At 40.8% G+C, this 22,734-nt stretch overlaps 1 protein-coding gene across 2 annotated transcripts in view; it reads right to left on the bottom strand.

The window, feature by feature from the left end:
* Positions 1-22,734, bottom strand: part of AGBL4 (AGBL carboxypeptidase 4) — a 1,420,515-nt gene that overhangs the window by 1,343,305 nt on the left and 54,476 nt on the right. The gene's annotated exons all lie outside the window — the stretch shown is intronic.

The following is a 22,734-nucleotide window of genomic DNA, read 5'->3' as shown; positions in this document are numbered from 1 at the left end:
CCCTCTCTCCTAAAACATGAGGCTATGGGGTTTAGCTTGGGCCCCTCCTGGTTAGTTTTGTGATATAATATTGAAAAATACAGTCAGAAACTACTTTGCTCCCTCTGCACTTTTCTGTATAAAATGAAAGCAAGCAACAAATCAGGCCCTAGTGGAAAAAGGAGTGGAGTTCAGTGCTGGAGAAATTTGGAAAAGTGCTTTTAAATGGTTAAACTGGCTTTTTTCCTTTGAAGTGCTGCAGTGAGTTTCAAAGACAGATGGCTTTTCTGTCCACCTAATTTATACCCTACAAAATGAAAGGCGTTACGTTTTCCCTGCTCACACCCATCTAATCAAATTTTGTATTTAATAAAATAAGCCCACACCTTCGCTCTCAAAGCTGACATAAATGTTAATTATGAAAGTACTGCTATATGTTTGGACCCATTATTTTATTAATTCAGATATAGTTTCAGATATTTGGGGCAAGATTACCAAATCCTTATTCATACAAAGTCGAAACTTCCTCTTCAGGCAGTCTCACTTAAGGCAGTGGGATGACTAGTGGAGTAAAGTGCTGCTTAACGTTAGTAATGGTATTAAAATCTGGCTTATAGTTTGTTTTGGGGGGGGAGGGGGTCATTTGTATTTTGGAAACCAACAGATATTTGAGCTGTGTACTTCACTGATGTATTTATAGGCCCTTCTGCATAATCTTGAGCTGGTTCTGTTGCCAACTTCAATTGCACAATGAACATTTTTTATCTTCCATATCTGGAAACTCTCTCCCTTTGTTGCCTTCCCCAATCCAGACTTTTTACAGCAAAATTATCTTAGCTGAATCTCATTTTACAGACAAGCCTAAATGATAAATCCACAATATAAATATAAAGAGTGTGGAATATATTTTGTAACTATGAGATCTGACAAATACAAATAATGTAATCCACCTGACTTTTGGTTAACTCCCTTCCCCATCCCTTGTCTGCATGCTGTCTTCCCTAGGCCCTGATTCCGCCACTGTTACTCATGTTGAGTAGTACCTTAATGTCACTAGAACTATTCATGGAGTAAGCCACTACTCACTGTTAGTAGAGTTGGCAAAACCAGGGCCCTATACTGTAAACTCTTCAGTACAAGAAGACAAAGCCCTTTCATTTGCCTTAAGTCACAATGCATATTTGTAACTATAGAAATGGTGATAATATTCTGCACTTTTTTCACATTTGTAACTCCTATTAGTATCAATGGTAATGGTTTGGAATGAATGATCTACAGCATGGTTTGGAGAAGAGAATTTCCGCTGCATTGATTTAAAACACAAAAGGTATAGCAGCTAGTAAATTCTGTAGCAGAAATCCAATGATCATAAAAATGGATTGTAGTGTATGATGCAGATCAGGAACACAAGAGATTACTGAGAGAATAAATATTCTATAGAAGTCAAAATATTCAAAGCAAAATTATACCTTGATTTCTGACCTAATGCATATTTCAGTTTCCATTTCAACATCAGATTGCTAATTAGTCTGAACTCAAAGTGCCAGACCCTCAGCCCAGGTGTTTCCATACAACACTCTGACAGAGCAGAGATGCTGTAAAGACCCTGGTATTAAGGAAACCCTTGCTGGTGCAAAATAGATTTGATGGGACCATTACAAACCAATGTAATCTAGAGCAGTGGTTCTCAACTAGGGCCCCCTTGGGGGCCACAAGCAGCTTTCAGGGGGTTCGCCATGCAGGGCTGGCATTAGACTTGTTGGGGCTAATGGCAGAAAACCAAAGTCCCACTGCATGGGGCTGAAGCCTGGTGATCCAAGCCTTGCCACCCAGGGCTGAAGCCGAAGCCTGAGCAAATTCGCTTCGCAGGGTCCCCTGTGACATGGGGCCCTGGGAAACTGCCCTGCTTGCTACATCCTAACGCTGGCCCTGGCTCTTATATGCAGAAAAACAGTAGTTGTGGGCCATGGAGTTTTCATAGCATGTTGGGGGTCCACAGAAAGAAAAAGCTTGAGAACTCTTGATCTAGAGCAATCTATCTACCTATGCATTACTAATTTATACTCCTGGGGGAATTTTACGCTACTGTGCATGCACAGAATGTATATCCCCTGCAGATTTCTTTGCTTCCCTGCAGAAAAATGACTTTCTGATGGGGAAGCAAAGCAAAGCCACAAGAGCAGTCATGTGAGCCTCCCCAGCAGTATATTTCAGGCACCCAGGGCAGCTGGCAGAGAGGTAAATCACTGTGGGGCAGGAGGCAGAACTAGGAAGGACCCAGAAGGTGGCTCCAACCCTGCACCGGATTCAGTTGCTAGTCCCAGCTGGGCTGGGGAGAACACCCTGCCTCAGATTTCTCCCGCAGCTGCAGGAAGCCCTGCAAATTGCCCCTCTTCCCCACCCCCTGATTCCTGCACCCATCGCTCCTCAGCTTCAGGGGGACACATCCCTGTACAGAGAGCTGCTCCCCCATCCACCCAACCTCTGTGCATCCAGAACCCCTCATACCCAGATCATCCCGTCAAGCTTCAGCCTCCTGCACTCAAAACCCTGCCGGTGAGCCCCACTCCCCCTGTACCTGGACAACCCAATGAGCCACCCGCACCCGGATCCTTACCTCACCATAGGAACATACAAATGGCCGTACTGGGTTAGACCAAAGGTCCAGCCTAGTATCCTGTCTGCCGACAGTGGCCAATGCCAGGTGCCCCAGAAGGAGTGAACCTAACAGGTAATGATCAAGTCATCTCTCTCCTGCCATCCATCTCCATCCTCTGACAAACAGAGGCTAGGGACACCATTCCTTATCCATCTTGGCTAATAGCCATTTATGGACTTAACCTCCATGAATTTATCTAGTTATCTTTTAAACCCTGTTATAGTCCTAACCTTCACAACCGCATCAGGTAAGGAGTTCCACAGGTTGACTGTGTGCTGTGTGAAGAACTTCCTTTTATTTGCTTTAAACCTGCTGCCCATTAATTTCATTTGGTGGCCCTTAGTTCTTATATTATGAGAACAAGTAAATAACTTGTCCTTATTCACTTTCTCCACACCACTCATGATTTTATATACTTCTATCATATTCCCCCTTAGTCTCCTCTTTTCCAAGCTGAAAAGTCCTAGCCTCTTTAATTTCTTCTCATATGGGACCCGTTCCAAACCCCTAATCATTTTAGTTGGCCTTCCCTGAACCTTTTCTAATACAGTATATCTTTTCTGAGATGAGAAGACCACATCTGTATGCAGTATTCAAGATGTGGGCGTACCATGGATTTATATAAGGGCAATAAGATATTCTCCCTCTTATTGTCTATCCCCTTTTTAATGATTCCTAACATCCTGTTTGCTTTTTTGGCAAGCACTGGGAGATAGGCGGAGAAGTGGCGACACGGCGCACTCAGGGGAGGAGGCAGAGGTGAGGTGAGATTGGGGGGTAGGGAGGGGAGCTTGGCTGCTGGTGGATGCAGAGCACACACTAATTTTTCCCCATGGCTGTTCCAGCCCTGGAGCACCCATGGAGTCGGCGCCTATGCACTAAACCACAACCACCTTCAACCTGGACTCCCCTGCAGAGTCCCATTACCATTGCACCCAAAACCCCCAACAACCTCTGTGCATCCAGATCCCCTCCACAACCGGATCCACTACTGAGCTGCCTACACCCAGATTGCCCCACACAGAACCTTCTCAACCCACACCTGGATCCCCCCATATTGAGCCCCTCCACACTTGGATCCTGCCTTGCTGAGCCTGCCTGCCCACACCTGGTGCATCTAGCATGGATGGGTAGGGCCCTGGGGTGTTTCTGGGGCCTGTGATGTATCAGGGTGGAATGCAGCCTCACCACTGAGTCTGTGTCCCAGGGGGGTTGGGGGAGCTGCACAGTGATCTCCCATTTCTGTGCAGCCAGTTGCCTGTGCTCCCCAACGCCACATTTATTTGTCAAATAAAATTTGTAGAATTTTAAAATATTTTGCACAAATTTTAATTTTTTTGGTGCAGAATTTTTAATTTTTTGGTGTAGAATGCTTTTAGGAGTAAGTAGTGCACTTGTCAGCATCATATCTAGCTACCACAGATCTCTTAGCAATTTAATCACTTGTTCACTGTATACCTAGGTCTCTTCCAAGATTACTGATTTCCAAATTTCTCGAGATCACTGAATATTTGTGTGGAAGATTATCTTCTCACAGAAGTTTTCACTTTTTTTTTTCTCTCTAGCATAGGTTCCTTTGTATTATTTTTCTGTTCTCACAGGTATCTGCAACTCCTTCCAGTTCAGTATTATTTGTGTATTTCATTAACATGCTATTTCTTCCAGATCATTAAGATGCTAAATAAGGCAGTACCCAACACCAGATACTTTTATTAACCTACTCAACGTGTTCCCCACACGCAGAAGGCTGATGCTTGTAGTCACTGTATCCTTTGCTTACGCTCTATCATCCTGATTTCAACCCACATGACAGTGCCCCTAACCAAAGTGGAAGTTTTTGTTAAAAATAAAAAAAGGTTAGAATTGCACAAGCATAAAAAAATATTTCCACAAATTAAAAGAGAGTTTCTAGCGTTCAGTGGGTGTCACTGAAAAATGCTTCTTGACATCAAAGAGAAAGGACTTGAGCAACTACTACACCAAACTCATAATAAAACTTATTAATGTTACAGTGCTGCCTTCATACTGCTAAAGTCAAGGGATTACATTTTTTATCTCAATGTACAGGAATATATGCCCCAGTACCACAAAAAACAGTGACTGACACTGAAAGGTGTCAAGTATCAGAGGGGTAGCTGTGTTAGTCTGGATCTGTAAAAAGCAACGAAGAGTCCTGTGGAACCTTGTAGAGTAACAGAAGTATTGGAACATGAGCTTTCCTGGATGAATACCCACTTCGTCAGACGCATGTTATATGTCATGCGTCTGATGAAGTGGGTATTCACTCACAAAAGCTTATGCTCTAATACATCTGTTACTCTACAAGGTGCCACAGGACTCTTTGTTGCTTTTTACTGAAAGGTGTAGAAGTATTAAGCAACAATTAAACATTGATTACATAATGAAGATATGATGCTACATATCCATCTTATGGTGAAGAACAGATAGGATTATTTGACATTCAAAATAAGCATCTACTATACTAAAAGGCAGCTTTTTGAATTTATATTCATGTTACTTTTTGAATATATAGGGAAAGTGGGTGGTGTTCCCTTAATTTGGTCTTTGGAGGAAGAAGTTAAAAGTGTAATATGGAGAAAGAAATAGTTTATCTAATTAGTGATTTAAAAAGCAGCTACATATTGAAATTTGTTCTTGTGTCACAAATCCTTGTGCACTGAGATAATAGACTTTTTTTTTTTTTACAATAAACTAGATGAATAAGCTACTTTTTATGCTTTTATGATAGTCAATTAAAGAGAAAGGTGGACAGTGTCAGTTCTGTGTGGTGCCACCATTATGTTTCATACACAAATAAACTGAAGTCAAATAGCTAACTACAACTATTCAGGGACTTTTACCATCTCCATATTTGATTTCTGTGTACATTTCTACTCTCCACTAATTTCTGCCTTCTCCTTATAACAATTTTGCTTAGATAATTTTCTTTTCTTTTTTTAAATCAGGCATTTGAGACCATTCCCAACTCACACAACAAATTCTAAGCAGAAAGCCATACATTGCAACAATATTGACAAGTACTGTACTGCACTAAGGGCTTCCACTTGCCTCCACTGGAATCAATGGGAGCACCACCACTAACTTCCATGAGTGCAGTGTCTGGCCCTAAGCAACTCTAAGATTTTAAAGCTATCACAATATAGTTCCACAGTAATTGTAACTTTTATGAGTTAGCCCTGCAGAACACAGAGGATGTCAATGATGTACATTTTATTTAAAGTATATGTAAGATAAAGAATTGATCTGTGGAATTTAAAAGAAAAACCACAATGAGTAACAAGACTGGTACATGTTTAAACTCAAGCACATTGGTATTCAACTTTTCTACAGTGCAGTTTCTTACACAGTTTTTTTTTATGGCACAGGTGCAATGCTGGATGTGAAGGAAACAGAATTTTATGAAACAATATGAATTAGTTCTCCTATGCACTTTTAAATAACTTGATTTTTGTTTTTATTATGATTTTACTTTTGAGAAGTACTGCAACAGATCTCTCTAATCTTCTAGGATGATGTGAACAGATCAGACTCCCAAATGTCTGTAAAGAAACTCACTTTTTCTTAGCCCTGGAGGTTGTTTTTAAGACAGACATTCTCAGTTCCCATATAGAGTTCTATGCAATATTTACAGCAAACAGAAAAATAGAATATGTAGACTTTCCCTTAATCATTCAATCTTAAGTTGCTAGTCATATTATCTTAGTTCTCTTACACGAGAGTAACATAAAGTGCAATATATGAGTTATTCTAAATGGACCAAAAGTACATTTAAAGTTTCTGGAAAAGTTCACTACATTTATAATAGGCTTAAAATAAAACCAATATTACTATTTTATTTATTATGCAACATACATTTACTCTTCATAAAATATTAAAGAATATTACTTCCTACATCAATAAAAAGCATACAATACAGGAAGAAAGAAAACCTATTTAAGAAAATGCTAGCTAGAGTTACTGAGTATGCCAACAATTCTCATAAAAATGCAAGAAAAGAAAATATAGATATGTTAAGCAATCCTAAAATCTTCTTAAGCCACACATTGTGCTTTCCTACAGAGAATTTTAAGATGAAAAATAGACCTTGAGGGTCTTAGACAAGCCTGAGGCAATATAAAGAAAAAGGTCAAACACTCTGCTAAAAAGGACCGTTATCTTCAGAACAACAACTTATCAGCCAGCTTGCAGCCCTGCTTATTTACAGTTATTGGTCCCAGAGGAAGTGCACTTCAGCACAGGGCACGATTACTTTGTAATGAGTTTGCCAGAAATGGTAAAGGAAACTAATTTGTAACAATGTGCTGTTCTCTGCACATGAACTTTCTCAGACACTTTTTTGTCCAGCAATGAATAACTAACTTCAGCCCTCCTAATAAGCAGTGAAGACAGAAGTGCACTAAAAATGTATGAGTTGCAAGCATGAATGTGTTGAAATATCAGTGATTATCCCTCTCAGCTGTCCATTACAGTACTCATGACGACCACCAGTTCCCCTGTGGTGGCTATACAGAATGCAGGTTTCAGGGGGTAGATTTAGGCATGAAAATTAACATCATTTGGAAGAAAATAGCCTGCACCTGTCACAGATTAGCAACAAAAGGTCAATGCCTCCTTTTACACCTAGGACACTTGCATATTGTATGCCTTGCTTATAGGAGCATAATTTTGGTTTGCTTAATACAGGAAAGTAAGCACCATGGTGAACAGAAGAGGAAAAAGAATTAAACCTTAGCTAAAAGCTATCAATAAATCTGTTGTTCAAGATACATATGAATGGAAGTAGCTCAGGCAATCTCTGTCTCTAAAAGAGGTAGTTTTTCAAAAAGAGAATTATTCAAAGTGCTCCTTCATTTTTGTCAATACACTGCCAGGTTTTGAAATACTATTTTTCATCCACACAATAAAAATCTTGACAAGTGAGCAATAGAAAATCACTAATACACTTGCAGCTGCATTTCAATCTATACAAATTCTTTAAACAAAAACAACCAAGGAACAAATTGGCACAACAGAATAGCATATACATCATTTTCGTTATTTGAACCTGAGATCAGGTACAAGATAGCCAAGCTATACTTTCATAGAACTATATTAAAAAAAAACACAACTGAGGTAATATAAGGAATGTAGATTAGTCTTAACTGAATTCTTCCCTAAAGACCACAAAATACATGGAGATGATAATGTGAAGTAATTTTATTTATGCATTCTAAGGAAGGGGGAAGAACTTCAGGTACAAAGATCTACAAAAACTTTCTTCTGAAAGGAGTGCATCTAAGAATACCAGTTCATAAATTCCTCTTGGTTTTACATAGAATTTGTAAGAGTGAGCTTGATGAGGAAGTGGTCCAATGTAACTTCTACAGATAACTGGATTTATAACTAGACAAAAAATCATGGATAAGTGACCATGTTTAGACGCTCTGACTCACGTAATGTATTGTTACCTGATCCACTGCTCACAATACATATCTGTCAAATTATGAACTATCCCTGAAATTTTCAAGCACGTGTCTTGAATAGAAAGAAATACAAACTGCTACATCTTCATCATAAAAGCACGCACACAATCTTTTGTAATTTTAAGTATACTTTCATTTATACTGTTTATAACAGTAATGCAAATATTAACCTGTGCAGTACAGTGATACCCATACTGCAATTAGACCAATGTTGTGAAAAAATCATCTAAATGCTCTGCAACTGTACAGTATCCTTTGAAAGGCCTGAAGCTTCACCGAGAAAATGGAATAGTACTGCACATGTTTGGCTGTGAACCAAAAATCCAAATTGCCTTAGAAAAATATTTCAGAGACTGTTTTTATCAAACTAATAGAATTATATAATGCAACCAAACTACAGAGGCCAACATTTTCAAAAGCATCCACTACTATTGTATGCTGCACAAACTATTTTCCATCTCCTTTACTAATTCCTTGCTGCTTTTTTTTTAAGGGACTTTGTTATCATAGTGGCATCCTAAAGAGAGAGAAATTAGTTGGTTTAAGTGAACCTTCTTGCAAAACGGGAAGATTTCAGAAAGGAAAGAAGAGAACCTGCTTCATATGCTACATATGCCTGAGAACATGGAGTATTTTAGTATTTAGTGGGGAAGGGCCAGATCTCCTCATTAGTAAGGGTAAGTTGGTAGGTGCAAGTCAATGCTTAATTCATAGAAGCAAAGACATCCTTAGCTGCCTTGGATGGGAATAAGACAGTCTGATAAAGTCTAAATATGAGTGACATCATATGAGAATTCTAGCTTCTTACATTTTGTCTGTACAATATATATCTAAAATTATTAAAATTGTTATTGCCTTTTAACAAAACATGTGGTGAGGAGGGGGTTCTACTCAATGGTGCAAGGGTGTTTCCTGAGTAGGGAAAAATGTGAGACAGCTGGAGCATGCTAATGTTAAAATCTGTGGGCCAAAGTCTCCTCTCATTTTTACCAGTTTTCCACTGGTGTAACAGTACTGATTTTAATGGCATTGCTCCTGATTTATACCAGTGAGAGAAAAATCAGGCTTTCCATAACCTTTTCAGGATAATACTGTCTGGGCCTTATTATTCCTTTAAAAGACACAGCCTCACAAAGGAAAGGCAAGTGTGGCAGCAAAGTGCATTAATTAATGCCAGTTCCTCAGGGCATTCTGCCTGTGTAGCATCTTGGCAAGTAAATGTTTCGGTGGTGCAAGGGGAGCATGTTCGTGATCCTACACCTCCTTTTTGACAAAGAAATGTGCACTACACCACATCAGCTTCCATCTGCCAGCTGCTGTGGAAGAGCCATGGCAATAATTACCTACCTTAAACTCTGCCAGCCCCAGGCTATCCCGAAACTCCCCACTACTGAATACTTCAAAGGCTAAAATGTACTGCTGACTAAAATGTACTGCTCACTAAAATGTCCTCTTTGTCCCACATTACTGATTTTGCTGTCACTCTTTAAATGGTCTTTCTAAACCCCCAAGTTCTCAACTTCAAAGATGTCAGAATGCTGTAGCCACACTACTCTCTTGCTCATGAAAGTTGGCCAATATCTCTGACCTCAGACCTGGTTATGCCCACACTCTCTCATCCTGTTCCTACCATGTTGACCTTTTCCTTTTTTCTTCTTCTTGTCTCTTTGCAAGCTGAGGAAGAGAGGGAGACAGTATTTTAATGGTACTGCTGCATCTGTCTGGAGCTCTCTCCCTACTGCCCTCTGAAACAGCTAAATTATTACTGACATGAAATCTCACTTTATGAATGACTCCCTCTGTAAAGTACTTAGCAACACCGTTTATGAAAGATTCATATTCAACACTTTTTCTTAAAAAAGGGACCAGGAGCAAGATCTCATCCCTGTTTCGTTTCATTTTTGTTTAGATTTAACAAATAATTTAAATCTGGCACATCAAACATTGTGGAAATCATTTCAATAGATTTTGAATTTCAAAAGCTGATTTTAAAAACCCTTGAGAGAATATGTATGATGGTAATGTGTCCTACTGGACAGATCACTGGGCTGGGACTCAGGAAACCTGAGCTCTATTTCTGCGGTGCTACTGGCTTCTTGGGTGACCATAGGCAAATCACTTCATCTCTCTATGCCTCAGTTTCCCCATCCATAAATGAGGATAATGAAATTTGTCTCCTTTGTGCAGCACTCTGAGATCTACTGATGTAAAGCAATATGTGAGAACTGGGCATATATGAATCCTTCCCTGTACTCTCCATGAGAGCAGGAGGATGCTAGCAATCATGCATTATGAAGCTGTTTCAGTATGTGGTTGCTTTATGGGGATCATCAGGCCACTTTCTATAAGTTCTAACTCCCCATTCCTACAAAAAAATATTCTTCAAAAACCTTGGGAAAGAAGCAGTGTCCCTTACCTGGAAACCTCTTCAAAGCTGGAAGATGATGAAGCAACCACCTGATGCCCTCAAAGTCCATTTGGGAGGAAAGCAGAGCACCCAGTCTCAGCCTATAGTAAGGAGAGACCTCAGAAGACATTTAAAAGTAATGCAAGATGAGGTCATAAGATGAGGACTGTTAGGGGTCTGAAGCTGTAGAAATATTCATGATTGATTGTGGCTAGAACTAGAATCTGAACCCACTCTGATTTTGCAGAGATTAAGATTTCTACCTGAATTGGGGCACTACTTGTCACAGAGCTGGGGGAGACAAGGCCCTGCACCACCGGCTTCCTGCGATTCACCATGACTCTCAGCCAACCAGTAAAACAGAAGGTTTATTTAGATAACAGGAACACAGTCCAAGACAGGTCTTGCCGGTACAAACAACAGGACCCCCTCAGTTAGGTCCATCTTGGGGGACCAGGGGAGGCCAGGAGATCTGTCTGGCCTCCCCTCCATTTTCCCAGCCAGCTCCAAACTGCAACTCCCCTTTCCCGGGCCAGGAGGTCACCTGATCTCTTTGTTCTCCAACACCTTCAGTTGGCACCTTTGTAGAGGAGGGGCCCAGGCCATTACTTGCCAGGAGACAGAGTGTCGGTCATTCTCTGTGCAGACAGTATCACAGGAGCCCTCCTGGGCTCTGAAACAATCACACACACTGTTCCCCACACCTAGATACCTAAGAAATGCACAGGGAAAATGGAGGCACCCACACAGTATTCAGAGAAAACATTAAGAACATTCCCACTTCGTCACACTACTCACAGTCCATTGCTATCACCAGCTAATCTGAACCACTAAGCTGAAAAAAAAATATGGCTGTAGACTCTGAATGGAGTGATGAAATTTGCAGTCACTTTGTACTAAAGTCCAAAAAATTGCACCAGATAAGGGAAATTACAAGAAAATAGGGGTGGGGGATTATAAAAGCTGAAAGACTTTAGGTAGAAAACGATTGATTGCAAAAGGAGAGACACAAATGAGTCTCTGCTTGTTTTATTAATAGAGTACAGAAGACAAGAAAGCCATAAGAAATTCCTATAAGCAAGTATTTTAAGTACATTTTCTTACTGAATATGATTATAAAGGATTTTAATAGGCCAGTGGTCTGAGGAGTGCTTAGGATGGATAGTTATTGATTCTTTAAACTACATCCTTTCCCCAGATGGAAGGTGTCCAGTCACTGGTACCTCAGCATATCTGTAGCCATGACTCTAAAGCAGAAAAAAACACTAATATTTTTTATTACTTTTGCTTATATCTTTTGATTTATTATTATTATTAGTTAACATTTGTAATGCAGTACGATTACAGGATCCAGCCAAGATTCGGGTTCCACTGTTTCTGTACAGTGTCCATCGCAGTGTGAGCCAGTCCCTGCCCTGCAGACCTTACAATATAAATAGTATGACAAGTTTCATTGTCTATTAATCCTATAGGCCATCTGTTTATATTACTTCAACCCACCCTGCAACTCTCCAGAGCTAATTCAGAAGACTAAACAATAATGTTCAGAAAGGACACCAAAGTAAGTTTATAATAGTATGTCTCAAACTTAATAAAAATGTAAGGGTAATGTGGCAATTACAGAAAAGATTATTACTTACCTGTAATTCTTTTCTAAAGATTTAAGATGTGTGATGGGACTTAATCCCCATCACCTATAAGGCACGTGCAAGAACCTAATTATTTATACTTCACACAGGAGGTGATCAACTGATTGTCTTCTGGCCAGAGGAGGCAGGACTAGACTGTATAAAGAGATGAGAAGACTCGGTTGAGAGGAAGAGGTTCAGGAGAGAGAAAGTAGGGAGAGTTCCCTCTCCTTGGAAAGGGTCTGGAGAAAGGTCCAGTAGCTTAGAAGTGGCTCTGTCCAGAAAGGAACTAGACTGGAAAAGAGTCCTGTGCTAGGGTCTGTGGGGACCAGAACATAGATAGAAGCCCATGAGGGGCAGAAGGTTAGTTTAAGTGGTATGCAGACTCCCAGCAAGGAAAAGCCTGGGGGGTCAGTACTCTGAAAAGGGGGAAGAACTGAAATCAAGCCACAGGAAAGGCGAAGGACTTATTGTTTAGAATTGATCCCCATGAGGGGACTGAACTGTTGTGCAACTTGGCAGATGAGCTGAGCCTCAGAAGACCCAAGCCTCAGAAGACCCAGCAAGGGAGTACAGTGAAGAGACCAGCTGGGCATGGTCAATGTAGAGGAGAAAGTGGCCATCAAACACTGCACAAGAGGCAAAGTCCCCTGCATTGCTGAGTCCAGACACACGGGAGCACCCTTGAGGTGAAGACACAGATTTACAAGATATGATCTGTACTCCCAACACAGGATTTATCAGGAACTCCAAAAACACAAATTTTGATACCTGCTGTTTCTTCCCCACTGGAGCACGTGATGCATTCTTTTTCTGCTAAGTGGAGGTGTAGTCCTAGTGTCAGTTCCATTTTAGAACAAGTAGTTGTATGAAAAATGGCAATATGTAATCCTTACTCTGCCTGGAAGATAGGTGAGTGTGGACACCTTACCAAATATACTGTTGAAAGGAAAAATTACAGGTAAACATCTTTTCTCCACCTGTATTAGTTGGAAACTAAAAAGCTCAAAGGTCTTTACTGAAAAATCCCTTTGTCAAGATCAAAAATAAGGGAAAGAATGCCAATGGCACATTACAATAAGGAAATGGTGAGCAAGCAACAGCGCTCAAAATCCTTCCATGAGCAAAGCATCAAAATGTTAATATTGCAAACTATGGATATGGCAGGTGTTAGAAGAACTGGTCTCCCAAAAACAAACCCTATAGTGAAATCATAAGAACGGCCATAAGAACTGGGTCAGACCAAAGGTCAATCTAGCCCACTAGCTTGTCTTCCAAAAGTGGCCAATGCCAGGTGCCCCAAAGGGAATGAACAGAACAGGTAATCATTAAGTGATCCATCCCGTCACCCATTCCCAGCTTCTAGCAAACAGAGGGTAGGGACACCATACCTGCCCATCCTGGCTTATAGCCATTTCTTGGACCTATCCTCCATGAACTTATGTAGTTCTTTTTTTGAACCCTGTTATAGTCTTGGCCTTCACAACATCCTCTGGCAAGGAGTTCCACACGTTGACTGTGCAGTGTGCAAAATGCTTCCTTTTGTTTTAAACCTGCTACCTATTCATTTCATTTGGTGGCCCCTAGTTCTTATGTTATGAGGAGTAAATAACACTTCCTTATTTACTTCCTCCACACTAGTCATGATTTTATAGACCTCTATCATATCCCCCCTTATCAGTTTGGAAAAGAGATGACTAAGTCCCAGTCTTATTAATCTCTCCTCAGATGGCAGCCATTCCATACCCCTAATCATTTCTGTTGTCCTTTTCTGAAACTTTTCCAATTCCAATGTATCTTTTTTGAGATGGGGCAACCACATCTGCACACAGTATTCAAAATGTGGGCATACCATGGATTTATATAGAGGCAATATGATATTTTCTGTCTCATTATCTATCCCTTTCTTAATGATTCCCAACATTCTGTTTGCACAGAGGACAGGTTCACACATATGAAGAATCCATACAATAATGCCTTGCTAAGGGACAATGTATAGTTTTGACCTAATCAGTCTGATCCTTCATCATTCTAAGCCAAGAAGGCATAAAAACTATCTCCCTGTAATGCGTGATGCTTCTCAGGGGTATGCAGGGCTCTAAAGTACCTCATTACCACCTGCCCTTAGTGTCAGGAAGCCTTGTCTGTGCCTGCTGTGTGTCCGTTCCCCAACTCCATCAGCCTTTGGCTACACAAGCACTGCCTTTCAGGCTTTCCTCCCTCTTTATAAGTCAATGATAGGCATGCTCCAACTCCTCCAAGCATCACTCTGGGAGTTCCCATCTCACGATTCACTGAACTCACAGACTTCCTAGTTCCTCTGCATCCAAAGGAACAGTATATCCCAGCGTACCAGTTACAGCTTAGACCAGAGGAGAGGAAGTGTGGCTGAAAGGCTGGTTAATGAAGACACCCTCAAGCCACTGGTAAGGGAGCCCTAAGGTAAGGGTGAAGAAGAGAGAAGCGGGAGAGCTGTGGAGAAGTAGCCCAGGGAAATGTAGCAACTCTGGCAGTGAAAGGTTGGCTGTCAACAGCTGCTGCCATTAGGATCCCTGGGCTGGAACCCTGGAGTAGAGGGTGGACCCAGGTTCCCCCCAACATGCCACTAGAGAAACACCTTCTGGGAGGGGAAGTCAGGCCCCTGTCCGGACAGGAGGCTAAACTGTTCTGAAATAAGCCCCTAGGGACAACAGAGACTGTGGGAGTTCTCTCACCAACCTCCTTGCTGGCTTATGATGAAAAGGACTCAGTAGACTGTAATGCTGGCCCTAGAGAGAGAAGGGCTATGCGGAGGGTCGCAGTGAGCCACCAAGGCTAGCATATACTGCCTAGAAGCGCGGGACCCATGGGGATAAGGCCACACAGTATAGATACATAACTTCTTAAATTTTGCTCAGACATACACTTTCACAATGACTAAGATGACCAGCACATTACTAGTTGTTGGTAAAGACTTCACATGCCACCCTTTGACACACCACTATGTAGACATCCGACCCAAGGAACCCTCTATCTACAAAGCACCCTCTGCCAGCTGGCAACAAGAAATCCCTGAATCACAGCAAGTATCATGCCCCAGATATCGATGCATTCAGATATAGCCTCTATGTTAGAGAATGGGACAGGGACAGTCAGGCCTAGTGATTAGAGAAGGATTCAGGCCTACTAGTTGAAGCAGGAGCCAGGAAGCAGAATCAATCCAAGGGTCAGGACAGGAGTCAGGAACCAGTAGCCACGCCAGGAGTCAGAACCAGGACCAGCAATAATAGTCAAGCCAAGGGTCAGAGAAAGGACTGAAAACTAGTAGCCATGGCAAAGGTCAGAGTCAGAATCAAGAACCAGGGTCAGGGTAAGGAAGTTGGAGCCAGTAGCAAGGACTGAGCAGGAGCAAGGCTGGGAAACAAGGCAGAAACAGGACTACATTAAGCAGAGTTACAGCAGGAGAGTAGCAAGTAAAGGAGCAGCAGACACAGAGAGGATTGCACTGTGGAAGTGAACACATTGTGCATCCAGAGAGCAGCTCCTGCTGCTGCTGGGCTAAAAGCCAGCCAGCTGCCCAATAAGGTGGTGTAGTCAGTTAGGTAGCCTGCTGCAGCCCAGTTGCATTTGTTGGGTTGCCAGGAGACTAAATCTGCTGCAGGCCCTGATCCCTGACACTGAAGACCTGGGACTCCAGAGCACAAAATGCCAATTCTCACTAAATGTATTGCACCAAAGATGACGAATAGTCAGTATTCTGAGTTGATACTTAGAAATGCTAAAGTACAATGGATCCTGCATCTTCTGTGAGGCCCCTAAGGACTGCAGATGGGTAGGGCATAGATAGATAAAAGCTCTGAAATATAGTAACCAAAGCATATATACACATGCAGAAATTCCTATTTTAGGCAGCCATAGAGACAAATCAGTAGAGTGTGCTATTGACCAGCTGCCAAGAGTGCCTAAGTACCACAGCCCTAAATCCCTGGTATGGTCTGACCAGCATTTCAGCACTTCTCTAGGAGTCCTTGGTACTGTGAGGAAGATCACCCCAGAAAGGCCTCCCACAAAGAAGTGAGGCAAGAGCTGACACTATAGACACTTGTGCCTAGGATTATGCCTATGCTTTGGTGAGCAGAGCCGTGCTCCATGGAAGCTCAGTGTGCAAGAAAGTGTTCTGTCAGTTCCACAAAGTTCACTGTTCCATAATCCCCAGTTTATGAAGTCAGAGCTGCTACCTGAGGCCCAACCACTGCGGATCACAGAGTTTGAAGGCAAAGCTTTTGGGGGAAAGGATTTTTTTCCTCTTGGGAAATCAAAGTCTCATGGGCACTATGAGAAATAAATAAATAAACAAACTAATAAATATTAAAAAATAACAATCTGTATTCTCAACCAAGGAAGCAACCAGAGGGAGATAAGAGAGCATTTACTAGTACCTTATACAGTGAATGTACTATCTACAGGTATGTAGAGGAGAGGAGGCACATCATTCAAAACTGTAATTTTGGTAGGGCCTGCTGAGTCTTACATTGGAAGCACAGAAAATGAGATGTTCAGCATACCATCATTTAAATTCTATTTACTACCTGTGTCTCTCTCACAAAGATCATTCTTAGGGAAAAATAATTGATGAAAATTTCAGTCAGTGTACAGGCATACATTTAAACTATGTTTTCATAAACCTCTGTAAAGACACCAAGATGGTTCTAAATAACTTTGCTTTTAAAGATAAAAACGCAAGGTAATGGAAGGTGTTTCACAATTTTCTGACTCCAGAATCTTTAGTCAGGAATTCTACAGCTAAGATTTTAGTGAACCTCCGATTAAAAGTCTTCCATCTATTCCTTAAACCAAAAAATTCCTCATTGGATGGTTACATCTCACTTATTGAATTCCCCGCCACTGCAGGGGCCTTGGGCATCTCTGCTGTGGCACACAATAGTTTAGATTCCTGAGTCCTGAAACACTGTGATCTAATTCAGCTTGATGGGCTTTGTGAGGGGTGACTGAGGGTGTTTAGGGGCCTATGATGCACAAGAGGACAGACTACATCATCTATTGGTCCCTTCTGGCCTAAATTCTGAGTCTATGATGGGCAAATGTAAGGATTGACTTTTGATTAACCTGTCAGATCTGGATGATGCCTTTTCAAGGTCAGTCTGATACTCTATCTAGCTTTCTGGCAAGAAAAGTTTTTACCTAAAAGTCACATAATGTATTTTAATTTAATTTTTTATCAATCTGAATTTGGCCCTCCTTATTATCAGTGACTTACCCCTCATAAAATGACAGATTTTGGGGGGTAGAAAATCTATTCTTGTTCAACAGATTAATCCTATTGCTTTTGTTACCAAGTGGTTAAAATTTGTGATATAATTTATGTATAAACTTTCAAGCAGGTCAAGTATATTTCTTGCTATATCTTCATATTGGAATGATGTACAACTTCACAGCTCACCTATGCCTTTCAATAGGTCCTTGCCTGTGTTTCCAAGTCCTAGAATAGTTTTAGAAAATGAGATTTTTTTTTTATTATTCCATTACTATACATTGTTCTGATATTTCCATAGGCAATGGAACTTGCTTGCATTCTTCACTCTTCAATAGTTTCCAGACCCCACCTGCTCCTCCCTATTTTTATTCTTTGTTCCAGCCATCAAGCTGTACAGTAAGTCTTCCTTGATTTCCCTTGTTACCATTACTTATAGAATGTCAATCTTGTTTAGATACTGGTTGTACGGTTGTTTTCTGTATATAATTAGGTAGCACCACAACATTATATTATCCTGGTTTATTTTTATATTATTGAATAAATTTACAACAAGACTCCTTAATTGTACCTACTTGGGCAAACACAGAACCTGGCTATTTGTCCTCAGTAAGAGATTTATTTAATGTTTAAATTCTCTTATTCAATCTTAATGCTATCTGGTTGATGTGATTTTTCAATAAGAATTGATAATTTAAATATTGACATTTTGGATGGCATCAAGATGTTTTTGTTTTCTATTGTGATTAGAAAATTTTATTATATTTAAATGTCTGTCCTAATTTTATTTTGTTTCACCAAATCTAGAAACATTTTTCTTTTATTTCAAAGTATTTCAATGTTTGTAGTAAATTACACATTAAACTTTCTCTGCAAATGTCAAGTAATATTTAAATGTTTTTCTAGCAGATAAGTGATTATTAATATTAATGCAATAAAATCACAGCTCTTTGTCCTTTCTTTGATATTTAAGAAAAAATTAAGAATGTCAAAACAGTTCTGCAAAGAGAGAATTCATTGGTCTACCATCCACTCTCCACTAGCTGAGTGGTAAAAAATTGTGAGACAACGTGTTTATAGCATCAGAAAGGGTTGAAAATGAATTAGTCTATCAATGGTACACTGTGAGTATCACTTCAATGTGCAAATATTCATTTTAATTTAAATCCCCCTTTTTGTCACGCAAATGAAAGACTCTTTGTCACTCTTATAATTAGCCCTTCTTGCACTAAATGAGAATAAAATCTGATCAGAAGTCCATATAGGCAAGGTTATAAATAAAACAGAAAATAATCCATGTACAATTCTGTGAGATGACAAAAATACACAAAGCTCAGAACTGAAGCACAGCAGTCAAGACCCATTCCCAGAAATACTGTAAAATAAAATAAAATATGTTTGACAGGCTAGATTTATTTCCATATTCTGTAGCCCTATATAACACATTTGCTGTTCAGATACAAAAAAGTTAATTCAGCACCAAGGACAATTCAGCAAGAAAAACAGCTGTTAACATAGTACTACTACATTTTGCCAAACAAAAGTAAGATTAATTTCACTTAATTTTCTCACTTCAAATGGTGGCAGTAAAAATCCCATATTATAACTGACAACATTTTATATGCTATAAAATTGAACAAAAATTATAATGAAAGATGAAGTTGCTTAGAAGATGTTTAATTTGTATATATAAAATCAAAGTAAGCTATACATTGTAGCACAACTCAAATATAAATAGAATTTGATTCAGCTTATTTTCATTTTCAGAATGGATGTAAAAAGATACTTTTGAAAGATGTGATAAAATTCTCAATCTTGACCAGCTGTGGTAACAGTGACAGCACATCATTCTACATAAACAGGGAACATCAGCATAGTGACTGGACTCCAAACCATGAATGTGGTATTTCAAGTCAAAGAGTGATGATTTCATGCAAATGTTGGGAAACAGGGCACTCATGATAGTGCACTGCAATCTGAAGCTTGTGATCTGAGCATTCAAGAGGCTGGCTCTGGACAGAGCATGGATGTAGGAAAGGCTGGAGAGTGGTTTGTGGGAATTCAGGCTCTAGACTGTTTTGCATGAGTCCCAACTGGAAGTCAAGACTCCAGCATTCCATTTTTGGTTCTGCCACTGACTGACTCACTGTGTCACTTCCCTTCTTGTGTCTCAGTTTGCCTTGCTGTAAAATTCACATATTTACTCCTACCTCAATGCTTTAAGACTTGAGTAAAATTTGTAAAAGTGTTTTGTGATCTTCAGATGAAAGCAGAAATATTGTTACTGAATCACATCCCAACTCACACATACCACCAAATTAAAAAGAAAAAAATCTTCAAGCTGAAAACAAATCTGAAAATTTAGGCCTGAATTATGGTTTTTATGATGAAAGCACTTGCTCTAGAATAGTTGTAATGTTGATGCTGAGATACACCATTAAACCACAAAGCACTATGTTAAAGTCAAGAACTAATTTTCAATACTTATGAACTAAGAGTCACCTGTTAAATATTTCCACACAACCAAACAGGTAGTTTTACAAAAGGGCAATTTTAGAAGTAACAATTATGCATGTTCATTTTAAGTTGTAAGATAAAAATAGGCATTTTCGTACACAACTAGGAATTCATGCATACAAAAAATGTGCTTCTTACCTTTGGTAACTTTTGCTCTCTGACAGTGTTGCTTCCATAGTCACACAGCTGAAGTCATGTGACTAGCGATGTGGACACAGAACTATTTTAAAAAGGAGTAGCTGCATGTCGCTCAACTCCTATAATCCAACAAATTCAGACTGAACAAACTATACTAACAAAGGGAGCTAATGGGTCGCACTACCTCCAATTACAGTTGGGCTTCTAAGCAGTAGGAACCTGGGAAGGTCAGTGTGGTTCTGGGCAGGAGAACAAGAGTTACTGAAAATGAGTAATCCATTTGTCTCTTTCTCTTTCCAGACGTTACCCTCAGAGCGCCCCACTGTAGAAAACTAGCTAGAAGTGAGCTTCCTGAGGAGTCCTGCTGGTTAAACTGCATCCAGCACCTGTTCTTGGCACACAGACAAGAGAAACGCAATTTGTGAAGGTGTGAACTAAGCTCCACGTATCAGCCCTACAAGTGTCTAAAAAAAGCAAATTACAAATAAATGTCCTAGTAGACCAAGCTCTGACATTCAGACCCAGGGACATCAGTTTGACACACAGCCCTATATCCTTAGACAGCCTTTGAGCTGAGACAGCTTGATCCTTCAGTTTTTTTTTGTCTGAAGACAACAAATAGCCTCTTTGACAGGGCAAGAAGGAAGACCCAGGTCCCTATTGTCAGCCAGGAATGTCAATCCAGCCGCCTGCTAGCTCAGGGGCACCCAAAAGGTGTAAGTTTCAAATGTCAACCTAAAGATGAAGATTTCATCCCAGAACAATGGGAGTACCTGACTGAGTCAGGCACGAGAGCAGATAGCCTTCTCTGATGGGGAGGAGGGCAAATCTTGATGACTAAAGCAGTGGTCCCAATTCAAGCTCCAGAATGAACAGCTTTACAGGATAATGTGAGATCCCCAAACTCAAGACACCATTCCTGGTCCTCAAAAAGTTCAGCCAAAGGGTTCCCCACCTCGTGCAGTGGTGTGGTTGGGATACTTCATCAGCCAGGTCTTCTGTGGCTCAGCCCTCTGGCTAAGTCACACGTAGTCTAAAATGGATGAACCCCTTCCGGGGTAACAAAGTTCCTACAAGGACTATCACTGCACCCTTGTTGGTATCTGCAACCCTGCCTCTGGGCTCAGTTCTCAGGCCCTTCTGGGCTAGCTTTAAGTCTGACTCTGCCCTTTACAGAGCAGTGCCCCCAAGGTTTTCTCCCTGGAGACTCTTTGCCTGTAGTGGTTCTGTGATGTCTCAGCCTGTTATGGTATAATTTCCCAATCTGAACCTTAGAATCCAAAAGATGGGGTACCAGCATGAATTCCTCTAAGCTTAATTACCAGCTTAGATCTGATAGGCTGCCACCACCCAAAAATATAGAGTTTTGGGGCACTCTGGTCCCCCCAAAAACCTTCCCTAGGGACCCCAAGACCCAAATTCCTTGAGTCTCACAACAAAGGGAAATAAACCATTTCCCCTCCCCCTCCTTTCTTCCTCCCACATCTTTCCTGCCCTGGGTACACTAGGAGATCACCGTGATTCAAACTCTTTGAATCACAACACAGAGAAATCAGGTTTTTTCACCCCTTTCTCTCCCTCTCCCAGGCTTTCCCTCCGTGGGCTATCCGGGAGAGATAGACAGATTCAAGCTCCGTGAATCTAAAACACAGAGGAAATTCACCTTTCCTCCCCCTCCTCCTCCTTCCTTTCTTCCACCAATTCCCTGGTGAGTACAGACTCAGTTCCTTTGAGCCTTAACAAGGGGAAAAAATTACTCAGGTCTTTTAAAAAGGAAAGCTTTTAATAAAAGAAAGAAAAAAGTAAGAAATCTCTGTAAAATCAAGATGGAATATTACAGGGTCTTTTAGCTTGTAAACACTAGAAAGAAGTCTCCCCCCAGCACAAATACCAATCAAAATCCGTCCAGCAAAATACACATTTGCAAATACAGAAAACAATCAAAAGACTATAACCGCCTTTTCTACTTAATACTCACTATTCTGAATATATAAGAGACTGTAGCAGGGAGATTGGCAAGAAACCTGATTGCATGTCTGGTCCCTTTCAGGACCCAGAGAGAACAAAGCAAAACCCAAAAAACACAAACAAAGGCTTCCCTCCACTGAGATTTGAAAGTATCTTGATTGGTCCTCTGGTTAGGTGTTTCAGGTTCACTGTTTGTTAACTCTTTACAGGTAAAAGAGACATTAACCCTTAACTATCTGTTTATGACACAGCCCTCCAACCAGGTCACTCCTTAAATTTCAGTTCCCTTCCCCTGTGAAGGGAAGACAAAGTTCAGTGAAGGGTCGGTGCGCTCTAGGGTCTCCAGTCCCATTCCTGGGCCTGTTTAAACTCGCAAGCCTTTTCTTGGGCTTCTAATACAGAGTTTTATCCCCTTTCTTGGGCTTAGACCAATTTTCCAATGGGAGCACCCAGGCCTGCCCACTACTCCAGGTCCCTACCCAGGGACGCTATAGATAGCAGCCACATGCTGCTTTCCTTTAATGGTTACTGCTTCTTTCCCTAGGCTGCTTCTCACTTAGTCCTATCAGTCTTGGATTCTCTGTTCCCTGTCTGAGCAGCATCTCTCCCAGGCCTCTTTACTTGTGGAGTTCAACAGACTTCCAGTTCTTCTTCCCCATTCTGATCCTAGACAGCAACTGACCTGCTCAGACCCTGTAGCTCCT

The sequence above is a fragment of the Gopherus flavomarginatus genome, chromosome 7, assembly GCF_025201925.1.
Source record: "Gopherus flavomarginatus isolate rGopFla2 chromosome 7, rGopFla2.mat.asm, whole genome shotgun sequence".
Lineage (NCBI taxonomy): Eukaryota > Metazoa > Chordata > Testudines > Testudinidae > Gopherus > Gopherus flavomarginatus.
Note: the sequence above shows the minus strand (reverse complement) of the source record. Positions and strands in the feature narration are given on the sequence as shown.